We start from the raw sequence: 12,018 nt of genomic DNA on the forward strand, positions 1-12,018 counted from the left end.
AACGTTCTCCTTGACGTCTCCAGACTCTGTCACGTCTGTCACATGTGCTCAGTGTGAACCTGCTTTCATCTGTGAAGAGCACAGGGCGCCAGTTGTGAATTTGCCAATCTTGGTGTTCTCTGGCAAATGCCAAACATCCTGCATGGTGTTGGGCTGTAAGCACAACCCCCACCTGTGGATGTCGGGCCCTCACACCACCCTCATGGAGTCTGGTTCTGACTGTTCGAGCAGACACATGCACATTTGTGGCCTGCTGGAGGTCACTTTGCAGGGCTCTGGCAGTGCTCCTCCTGTTCCTCCTTGCACAAAGGCGGAGGTAGTGGTCCTGCTGCTGGGTTGTTGCCCTCCTACGGCCTCCTCCACGTCTCCTGATGTACTGGCCTGTCTCTTGGTAGTGCCTCCATGCTCTTGACACTACGCTGACAGACACAGCAAACCTTCTTGCCACAGCTCCCATTGATGTGCCATCCTGGATGAGTTGCATTACCTGAGCAACTTGTGTGGGTTGTAGACTCCATCTCATGTTACAGCTAGAGTGAAAGCACCGCCAGCATTCAAAAGTGACCAAAACATCAGCCAAAAAGCATAGGAACTGAGAAGTGGTCTGTGGTCACCACCTGCAGAACTACTCCTTTATTGGGGGTGTCTTGCTAATTGCCTATAATTTCCACCTGTTGTCTATTCCATTTGCACAGCAGCATGTGAAATTGATTGTCCTAAGTGGACAGTTTGATTTCACAGAAATGTGAATGACCTGGAGTTACATTGTGTTGTTTAAGTGTTCCCTGTATTTTTTTGAGCAGTGTATATATATATATATATATATATATATATATATATATATACATTTTTTGATTGATTTATTCCATGTCATTGAGATAATAAATGTGTTCATCTTTTTATTTATATATATTTATTTATATGTGTATTTAGTGACAAATCTATTAGTGCTCCCACATTTGTGTCCATTTTCTGTAAATTTCCTTGGGGTTTGCATACCCCATAAGTGGTGAGCTGCATTTAGTTTTGTAACAATCAGCTTTTCTGGAGCGCCTGATTTTCTGTGTGTTTTTTTCTGTACCTAGAGTCAGTGTAGATATTAGCAGATTTACCTTCCGCTAATTCACATGCCCCCTTTAGTGCCACCAGTTCCGCCACTTGGGCCGTGTGTGGTGGGCCTAAAGGTTCGGCCTCTATAATGACCTCGTCATTTACCACAGCATAACCTGTACATAACTCTCCAGGGTCAGTTTGTCTATGACAACTCCCATCCGTGTAAAATGTCACATCTACATTTTCTAAAGGTGTATCCCGTACGTCAGGTCTTGCAGTAAAGGTTTGATTCAGATGTTCTATACAATCATGTGCATAAATATACCTGCAGAACTCACCTTTCGCCAGCGACTCACCTCTCTCCACCCTTTGTGCCTCATGTAGCTGGGTTCAACATACTGCACCTTTTGATGGTGATGTTTGCAGGTGCTATTAAGGTTAGTTCCCATTTTGTGAATCTAGCTGAGGAGACATGTCTGGTTTGGGCAGAGTTTAGCAAAGCAGATACAGCATGGGGAGTATAGACAATCATATCATGGCCTAGTACCACATCCTCACTCTTACTGACCAATAGAGCAGTTGCTGCTACACTTCTCAAACATGTTGGGAGTGATCTTGCCACAGTGTCCAATTGTGCATGTAGTATGCTATGGGCCTACTGGCATCACCATGTTTTTGTGTGAGGACACCTGCTGCACAACCATCAGCTTCCAGACAATACAAATCAAAAGGTTATTCATAGTCAGGTATTGCCAATGCAGGTGCTCTTGTCAGACTATCCTTAAGATTAAGGAAAGCCTGCTCTGATTCCTCTGTGTGTATGACATGATCGGACTTTGAGGAAGAGACTAAGTCCTGTAATGGCAAGGCCAAAATAGAAAAACCTGGGATCCACATTCTGCAGTATCCACACATTCCCAAGAAGGTACGTATTTGCTGTTGATTCTGCGGCAGTGTCATGTTCTGTATGGCCTGGATTCTGTCATTTGTCAGATGTCATAACTCCTGGGTTAGGCAATGTCCCAAGTATTTAACCCTGGACTGGTATGGCTGTAGTTTGTCCTTAGCAACCTTGTGTCCTGTTTGTGAAAGATGAAGCAATAAAAGTTTAGTATCATTTAAACATGACATAAACGAATCAGAGCATAACAATAAATCATCCACATAGAACAGATCCATTGGCAGGTTGAAAAGATTGTAAACAGTCGTGTAAGGCCTGGGAGAAGATACTGGGGCTGTCTATGAAACCCTGGGGCAATCGTGTCCATGTATATTGTACACCCCTGTATGTAAAAGTGAATAGGCACTGACAATCAGGATGAAGAGGTACAGAGAAGAAAGCAGAACAGAGGTCATTGACAGTGAAATTGGTTTCATTTGGTGGGCCCTGCATAAGAATGACAGTTGGATTTGGCACTATGGGAAACTGGCACTCTACCATCTTATTAACCCCTCTAAGGTCTTGTACCAGCCTATAACCCCTCCCACCACTCTTCTTCACGGGAAGATGGGACTGTTGGCTGCACTTGCTGTACAGACTAAAATTCCCTGCTGTAATAATTGCTCAATTATGGGATAAACCCCTAATTCTACCTCCTGTTTTAATGGGTTCTGGGGAATTTTTGGAGCTTGCCTACCGCTTTTTAGATTTACCATTATGGGAGCTACATTTGCCATTAATCCAGTATCCTGTCCATCCTTAGTCCAAAGTGAATCTGGAATTTGAGATAACATTTGATCTACCTGAGATGGATTTTTACCTGAACCTGTAGAGTGATACATTATCCTTTGGGGAGTGTCCAATATATCCAATATATCCTTCACCTCATGTGCAACTCTCTCTGGGATATCTAGAAATATACCATCAGGGGTACAATATATGACACATCCCATCTTACATAACAAATCCCTTCCCAGCAGGTTAGTAGGAGCCGCTGCTGCCAGGAGGAAAGAATGCCTGGTATGAAATGGCCCGATAGTGACCTCTGTGGATTTAGTTAAAGGATAATGTTGCACTTTACCCATTACACCCATTGCTGGTACTGTCTCGCTGGTCACCTGTAAGTTAGCGGGAGATTTTATCACTGATCTGGTTGCCCCTGTGTCTACAAGAAAAGGATATTTAGTACCAGCTACATCAACCATCATTACCGGTTCTTCCATAGTACTTCCCATTAACCTGACTATCTGTAGACTACAGGTATGACCTGACCCCTAGCGTTGACTCTCACTCTCCAATACAGCATTTAAAGCCACAATTGGAGCTGGTGATTGTTGTGGATTTCCTGTACTCTGTGTATATCCCTTATGGGGATATCCAGGTACTCCCTGGTTAGGGGGTCCTACCTTCTTCACCTTACAGTTCCTACTTATGGTGGTTGTGGGTAGTATGGGTTTTGAGGCTTTGTGTGATAAGTGTGTTAGGGCTGTGTTTGTGGTGGTGCAGGATTGGTGAGGACGTGTAGCTGTGCAGGTGCATGTGTGTCTGGTGGCTGTGATGTTACAGTCATTCCTTCTGGAGCTTGAATACTAAAAGCCATTAGCTTCTCGCTCTGGGTCTCTCTCTTTTTGAGGATGTTTTTATCATATTCAATAGTGGATTCTATGACCGTGTCTACAGTAACTCCTCTCCAGCCAGGTAGTGAGGTCTGAACTCGGGTCTTTAGGTTCTCTTTTAGACCATCCATGAGTACAGTGATGATCATTCCCATGTGATGAGTGCTATCTTTAATATCCTCTATCCCAGTGTACTGGTTGACAGCCTGCAGAGCTCGGTTACAATAATCTTCTGATGATTCACTCTCTTTTTGTTTTATGGTGAAAATTTTACTCTGGAAAATATACACCCAATTGAGTTATTATGCGGGTTATGTTACCTTGGTTACTCTCGTCTATTACGGGACCATCCCCATCCAATACGCAATCCGTGATAAACTTTTTCACGTCTGTATTGTGTTGAAGACAAGCCTTTAACACCACTCACCAATCTTTATTGCTTGGCTCGTGAGCACTACCCAAATTTTTCAAAAATCTTTGGCATTTGGCTTATTCCTTTTTAGGATCAGGGAAATCATTAATTATGGAATTTAGCTCCGCTCTTGTCCAAGGACAATGCATTGCTACATCCCTTGTGGGCACTACACCGTTCGCATCCGCATTCCCATTCAGAACAGTTATTGTCCGAATGGGATGCAGACCGGCCGCACTGATACTTTTGACCTTGTTACCTGCTGGGGATTTAGGGCCTGATTCAGAGCCGGACGCTATTTGCGCTCGCTCGTTCAGAAAAAGAGGCCGGCTATTTAAATTGAGCGCTCGCTCTTTGCGGTCTGTTGACGACTCTATGTCTGAGCGAGCGAACAAAACATGCGCTCGCTATTTTGTAAACACGCCCCCCTGGCCGCTCGCATCATATGTCATCTCCGCTATTTATTTGAATAATCGAGTACATCGAAAGGCGTCTGAACTGCTCGCAGTGCTTGTGGTTGGATTTTCCTACCCCAATAATGCGAACAGTTCAGGCTAAGAAACAACCAAGTGACTTGGTCGATGACGCTGCTTTGTTAATTATGCACACCCTTAAAACGCCCGTTTTGACTGTTTGGCACGCCTGCGTTCGGATCACCACTCCCCGTTTTCAAGCACCTTCCCCTGTTACCACCCACAAACGCCTCATCCTGTCACTCAAATTAGCAGGCACTCGCTATTTTGCGAGCACTCGACTTCCAACCGCAATGACTGGTTGGCGCATGCGCATTACGACCCATATGCATGCGCAGTTGTGCGAACATAGCTCGGAGCTAACGAGCGGCCGCTTACGAGCGGCTCTGAATCAGGCTCTTAGTCTATTACTACTACGTATAGGGTTACCAATTTCTTCTACGGGTGCAGTGGATGTTAACACTTCCTGTACTATTACTGATGAAGGTGGGGCCACGACCTGTGCTTATTGTGATGGAGCATCTAACATGTGTACAGCATGGGAAATGGCAGACATAACAACAGGTTCATCATCCGCATCATAAACATTTTCTTTGTGATTACTTAAGAGAGTGTACAGGTTACTTGTTACATTTTGATGGGTTTTTACAACAACTGTACCTGCACACCCATCCGCATAGGGCGGTGGAGGTGCGCGTGAACCACTGGCAATACCTTCCGCAACGCTACCTTGCTGCACGTGCACGCTATCTCTCGGCACGCGCGCACTGCAGTTTAGCGCTGCGCGTGTACTGTCCGGTAACGTGCTCACAGCGCTAGTTTGCGTGCACACCTTTAAGTCACGCATCTCCCTCACGCTGCCATAATTTCAAACACTCGTTATATTTTACCTTTTTCATTCGAGAGCGCACCATACAGATGCTATCTCGGACATTTTTCAATACCTCCTTATCAAAGCTGCGAATTCTGGGGAACGGTCTAACACTCTTCATCATCATTTTAAAACATACATCACAGTACTTAATCGCATAAGCACCGTACTTAGTATGCATAATATGCCGTACCGACCCAAGCGGCGCTTCCAACAGCAGCACATCTTGTAACATCTCTACCGTTTGCTTGGCTCCCATTCTGGGAGAACCCTAAGCTTTTCAACAGAGATTTAAACTGGTGAAAGACAGTCAAGATACTTTCACTTACCTGCAGACGATATTAACAAGATGCGCCCACACAACTATGGAAGAATATTCCAATAACACCTACCCTTTTCATCCACCCTCTGCTCAGTTCACAATCACAATTTAGCCAAAACTGTGTGGTTCAATTACAATGCTCATATAACCCTAACTGATCACTGAATACTGTAATCACACTGAGAGCTGAAACTACAACAAAGACAACAACTACACCTGCTTATGTGTATAGACTGTGGTATCTACTACCAAGCCATTAGGCCGACACCAGGTGCCTAGCACTTAAGGGTCCTACGATACCCTTAACTAGGGAACATGTTACCCCTACCAACAAATACTCACTGTTACACACCCTTTTCCTGCGCAGAAAAATACACGTTTTCCCAGACTATGGCAACACTGATCAAGGTATTTACAACAATGCTATCTATTAATATCACCATGCACTCTCAACGGCTTTGTTTTTAACACATGGCAGCAATACAGAAAATACTTATACGCTATTGTGCGACTAGTCGCTTACATAATAATGCAACTACTACACAAAACGTATTATTACCCTTACGCTATTGTGCGACTTCCCCTTTTAAACAGAAAAAAATCTATCAATGAAGGAAAACAAACTTTTTCCTTCCTTGTCCCTGGATTCTTAATCAGTGCTCCTTAAGCCACAATAATGGGTAGCGGACTCTCAGCAACAAAGTGGTAGCAGATTTTCGAAGGCACAATGTGTTCTCCTGCTATGGCGCCTCCACCCTTTTGCTGAGAGATCACTGACCGAGTGTTTCCAAGTGACCGGTAGCGAGCTTCACACTGCGAGCCCCAACTATCGATTCCTGCCTGTCTATACCTTCTAAAATCCTGCCTATACCTTCTAATATCCTGCCTATACCTTCTAATAATTGTCACTATTTAGCATTATGAGTCACACAAGAAATAAATGCTTTCAGACTTTGAATGTGGTTCCAAAGCACAAAAAGTTATTATTCAATATAAAGATAGATGGTTACACGCTGTGATCTAAAAACAATTAGCACAAATAAATCATACAGACCCAAGGTACAGTTGTTACATACGCACGTGCTCTGGACCCAGATACCGGCATCAGTATAGAAACCTCCGTCAACAGCACAGCAAGAAGACTGGCTTCTGAGTTTAGAGAGCCCACATATATACTCTTTACAGGGATAGGCAATACAATAGAGCAGTTTGGCATGATTCCATTGGTTCTTGTTCCTGGTTCTTCTGTTACAGTATAGTTCATAGGTAAATTCGAATAGACACAAACCAGCCTCCAACAGCCCTTTGTGTCCTTTTTCCAGGTGCATGCTAATCTAAGCTGATAACATTACAGAGTACATTTTAATGTTTTAACTCTCTATAGTCTCTATAGTCCATAATTTGCAATCTTCTCACCGATGAGACACAGTACAACACCAAACACGGTCTGCTTACCATGTACTAAACCTTAGATATCAAATAACCTTTATTTCACAACATTAATAATTACTGAATAAACCTTGATTATTACAATTTAATGCTAGGGAACCTTTTATGTAAGTGTGCAGTGTGTAAGTATTGGGGAATTTAGAAAAGATGCTAGTTAGCGCTGTGCGACTACGTGTTTGTAGAGTACACCATGGTATGTGTTTTGCAGGGTTAATCATTTTATATGTTTTAGTGACTGTTTGTATTTATATGGTGAGGACTATTAACTTCTTTCTATTGCGTGGGAATCGCACGACGCTAAATAATAGCATCGCTGTATGTACTTATAATGGGCGAGATTCACTAAAATGGCGCTGGGCGGCCATTCGCAAAATGGCGTCGTGCAGATTTAATTTTAAACCGATCCTGTCTCAGCCAATTATCCGGCTTCGACAGATCTATGATTTAAGGGCAGGGGTAGCCAACCATGGTCCTTGAGAGCTACCAACAGTGCATGCTTTCCAGGTCTCCTCACAGAATCAAAACTATAATAATTAACTCCAACTGTGGATCTTTCTAAATGTTTTGGTAAGTAATGAATACACCTGTGCAAAAGCTAGGTCATCTGGAAAACGTGAGCTCTTGAGGACCGAGGTTGGCTACCTCTGATTTAAGGCCTTACGTTGTGTCTTTCTTGAGAATCCTTTGTCTACTTCTGCAGGTAGGAGTGGATTTTCATCCCAGAAGGGGACCATGAAGAGTGCTTCCAAAAAATAATTGACTTAAATAAACCTTTGCAAACCTTCTATACTGTAACGGAATTTCACAACCTGTACAGGGACATTAAAAAACACAGTTAGTTAGTGGCATTCAAATTGCCATTGTTCCCACTGTGCACTTCTTAGATATGTGAAAAAGGTCAAAAATTGGGTGGACCACACATGGCTGATTGAACAACCATGGTGACTGCAGTATACAACATGGGTATACGTGCGCTCCTCTGTAGGAAGGGATGGGGTGATGGATGGAGGGGTGTTATGGGGGAGGGGTGCGGGAGGAAGATGTGGTGATGTGTAGGTGGGTGCTAGCAAAAATGAAAGAGAAACTGACAAGTGGTGTGGGATCCAAACCTATTTATTGGGTAGACACAATGCTTCCCTAGGTTGTTCCGCTGGTGGGTTTAAAAATAGTGGATGGTGGTGATAGTTTCGGTATAGCCCATGGTTGGGGGGTGGGTGGACCCCTTTAGGGGGCTACTTTGGTGTGCTGTCTTCACTCCGGCACGTCCCCCTGCTGGACCTTTGGTCAAACAGCCTTATGGCAACCAGGGTGTGGCAATGTTGCTGTAGCCAGGGTAACTTGCAGTTGACGGCAGCCCGCACTGATATTAGGGATATGCTTACCTACTGGTAGGTGGGGAATTGTCCACGGTGGGGAGCAGTAGTTGTTTTAATCCCAGTGGCTGGTCAGGCGGTGTTAGTTGCCTCCACGGTCCTGCAGGGTGTCTGGCAGATGGGCGCCCGTGATGCCCAACTGTGACAGTCACTGGATGGTGATGGGGTGATGCGGAGGTCCGCGTGCTTGGTCAATCCCACGGTCCCGTGGGGTCAGCGTGTGTGTCCCAGGTGGGACAAGTGGAAAATTGGTGCAGAATGGACTGCAGTAGCTCAATTAGTAGGAATACTTGGTGCTATTCATGGTGGTCTCCAACGTGTTTCTGTTGTTCTGCGTGCCTTTATCAAGGAGTTACTGTAATGTTGGGATTGCTGTGTCTTATAGGGGACTTCCGGGTGTGTGTGCGATCACATGTGATCGATTGGCCAATCCTGTGTCTGTGTGGGGGTGGTAATTGGACCCTGACATAATTGGCATGGATGTGGCCTGTGATGAGTCCTGTGACGTGTCTTGTCACATGGGGCTGGGTGGGTATTGTTTACAGCTGGTGCGTCATCTAACTGGTGTTGGTTGCGTGTCCATAGGATCACGCATTGGATTGGGTGTGGCCAGGGTGGATGTGTGACGCAAACCATCACGTCTGGTTAGTGTTGATAGAAGCGGGGCGTGTGTGGGCTTCTACATGATAACATGTTGCTATGGTAACGTGTATGGCCGAATCTAATGGGGCGTGTTACCTAGTGGGTCACATGATGGGAGTGTTTGGGTGAGATTGGATACTGTGTCACCCTAATTGCTGGTGTATGAACGTGTGTGAACTGGGGCATGCTGCCGCGTTTCTACGGTAACACAAGCATGTGGGGCTTCATGGGTTGGTTGCCCTAATGGCTTGTGTAGTGGGGAGGTGTGTGAACTGTGAGGTGATGCCACGTTGTCATGGTAACGTGCACATATGGGGTTTGCGGGGTGTGTGCCCTAATCGGTCACATGGTGGTTGTTGTCCAATGATGTGGGGCGTGGGTGTTGGTGAGTGTTGCCTTGGTTACGTATGTATGCTCAGGAGTGCTTCTCGATTTGCTGTGTAGTGCATCTTATCATAGCAACATTGTTTGTCCGGTGTATATTACTGAGCATCCTAGTGTCCACTTCTAACACTTGTCCCAAAGTAAGGGGGAAAGTGAAGGGAAATTATGTGTTGTTATTTGCTGCGTATGTGCGGATGACTGTGTATTTGGATAGGTCAGTGTATCTGTGTTTACCGTATGTGTGCAGTGTTCCTCTAAATGTCTGCGTGTGGTGATCGGGGTCATGATGAGTGGGTGTGTAAGGTGAAAGGCTTTGGATATGGGCTATTGGGTGCTAAAAGGCATCTGTTGTGATCTAGTCGGGAATGAAATGGGGGGTCTGGGGGTGAAATGACGGGCGCTGTTGGGTGTTAAAGATGCTGGGATGTGGACCATGTATTTTTGTTTGGGGTTGGAGGTGGGTGGCATGCCGTTAGCTGAAGTAAAGGGTAAAATGGAGTGTCATGTCTGAAGGGGGGGTAGGTATTGTGGGGTCTGGGTATAATAGGTAAGTGGGTGGTTATCTATATAATGTGTGTCTCATAGGGAGTAGATCTGCATAATGAGATGGACGTATGTTGTGTGGTTGACAGTGTTTTGTATGTAAGTTGTAGGTGAGAAATGGGACTGAATCTCTGAGTATGATGGAGTGTTAGTAGTACTATTTGATTCGGTGGTAAAGTACCAGTGTTATTACTGGTGACATCTGTTGGGATATCCTGAAATGTTATTTTGTGATAACTGATTTGATTTCATTGTCAATATTAAGACCATGTGGTGTGAATGTTTGCATTGTGAAGATCCATTTGAGTTCCTCCTTGTTGAGTCTCTTTGTTATATTGCCCCCTCTCCAGTTTTTGCTTATTGTTTTTATGCCCGTGAATTTCATGTCTGAGTTGCAGCTGTTATGTTTGTCTTGGAAATGTATAGGGACATTGTGCATGTCTGTCTTATTTCTGATTCCTCTGATGTGTTCAGATATCCTTGTTTTTAGGGGTCTGATAGTACGCCCTATATACTGTTGTTTGCACGGACATTCTATTAAATATATCATGTGGCTAGTGTTGCATGATATGTGCTCTTGGATGTTATAGGTGTTGCCTATGTGCGTGTAGGAAAATGTGGTGGTTGGTCTGGTGCTTCTGTGTCCTAGGGTGTGGCAGTTACTGCACGTGCCACAGTAGTAGAATCCTTTTCTGAGGCATTGTTTGTCTATAGTCATTTGTCTTGCTGTGGTTGGAGGTATGTGGTTGATGACTAGTTTGGTTTTCATGTTAGGCGCCTTCCTGTAGATCACTTTGGGTTGTGATGGTAGTATAAGAGCTAATGTCTCATCCTTGAGGAGCAGATTCCAATGTTTCCTTATTATTTGTTTAATCCTGGTGGCACTAATGTTAAACTGTGTAATGAATGGCACGCTATCTATGTGGGTCTCTTGTTTTCTTTCCTTGTATTGAAGTAATGGAGCTCTTTCCTCTGTGCCTATCTTATTAAGTGTATTCTATAGTGTTGTACTGTCATATTTCTTTTCCATAAATTGTTGTTTCATTCTTTTTCCATGTTCGTAATAGTCGGTGAGCTTGGTGCAATTTTGGCGGATCCATTTGAACTGTCCTGGTGGTATATTGTGCAGCCAATTGGGGTGATGACCACTGTTGGAGAGTATGAAACGGTTTACGTCAACTTGCTTGTGGAACGTCGATGAGGATCTGTAAGTCAAGGAAGTTGACATCTGTCTTGCTGTGGTGTGTGGTGAATTGGAGATGCCTGTCATTGTCATTAATGTAAGTCAAAAAGTCTGTGAGGGTGTTGTGAGGTCCTTTCCAAATGCAGATGACATTGTTGATGTACCTAGCCCATAGGACCAGATTTTTCCCCCAGCTGTGCCCTGACCAGATATGTTCCTCCTCCCATCTACTAATAAACAGGATGGCATAGCTGGGGGCAAATCTTGTCCCCATGGCGGTCCCTTTCTTCTGTCTGTAAAAGTCATTATCAAACCAGAATAATTGTGCGTCAGAATGAAGTCTATGCCTTTAAGGATGAATTGGGCTTGTTTGGGGTCTAGCGTCGGGTCTCTGTCCAGGAAATGTTTGATGCTGTCCACTCCTTGTTTGTGGTCAATTACTGTGTATACTGATGTTATGTCACTTGTCAGTAGCCAGTGGTCATCACCCCACATGATCCCTTTAAGGATGTTTAGTATATGCGTTGTGTCCTGTATGTAAGATTCCTGCTGTTTTACGTAGAAATGATCTATGTACTGGGAAAGGTTTGCTGTCATGGAGTTAAAGCCGGATATTATGGGTCTGCCTGGGGGATTGTTGGTGTTCTTATGTATTTTGGGGAGGTAGTAGGAGACCGGGATCACTGGGTCTGGGTTGTGTATGAATTCATATCCTTTTTATTCAGAATGCCCGTGGTTAGTCCTGTTTTAATAATGT

Source organism: Taudactylus pleione, unplaced genomic scaffold (genome assembly GCF_031769625.1).
Source record: "Taudactylus pleione unplaced genomic scaffold, aTauple2 ptg000814l, whole genome shotgun sequence".
Classification (NCBI taxonomy): Eukaryota; Metazoa; Chordata; class Amphibia; order Anura; family Myobatrachidae; genus Taudactylus; species Taudactylus pleione.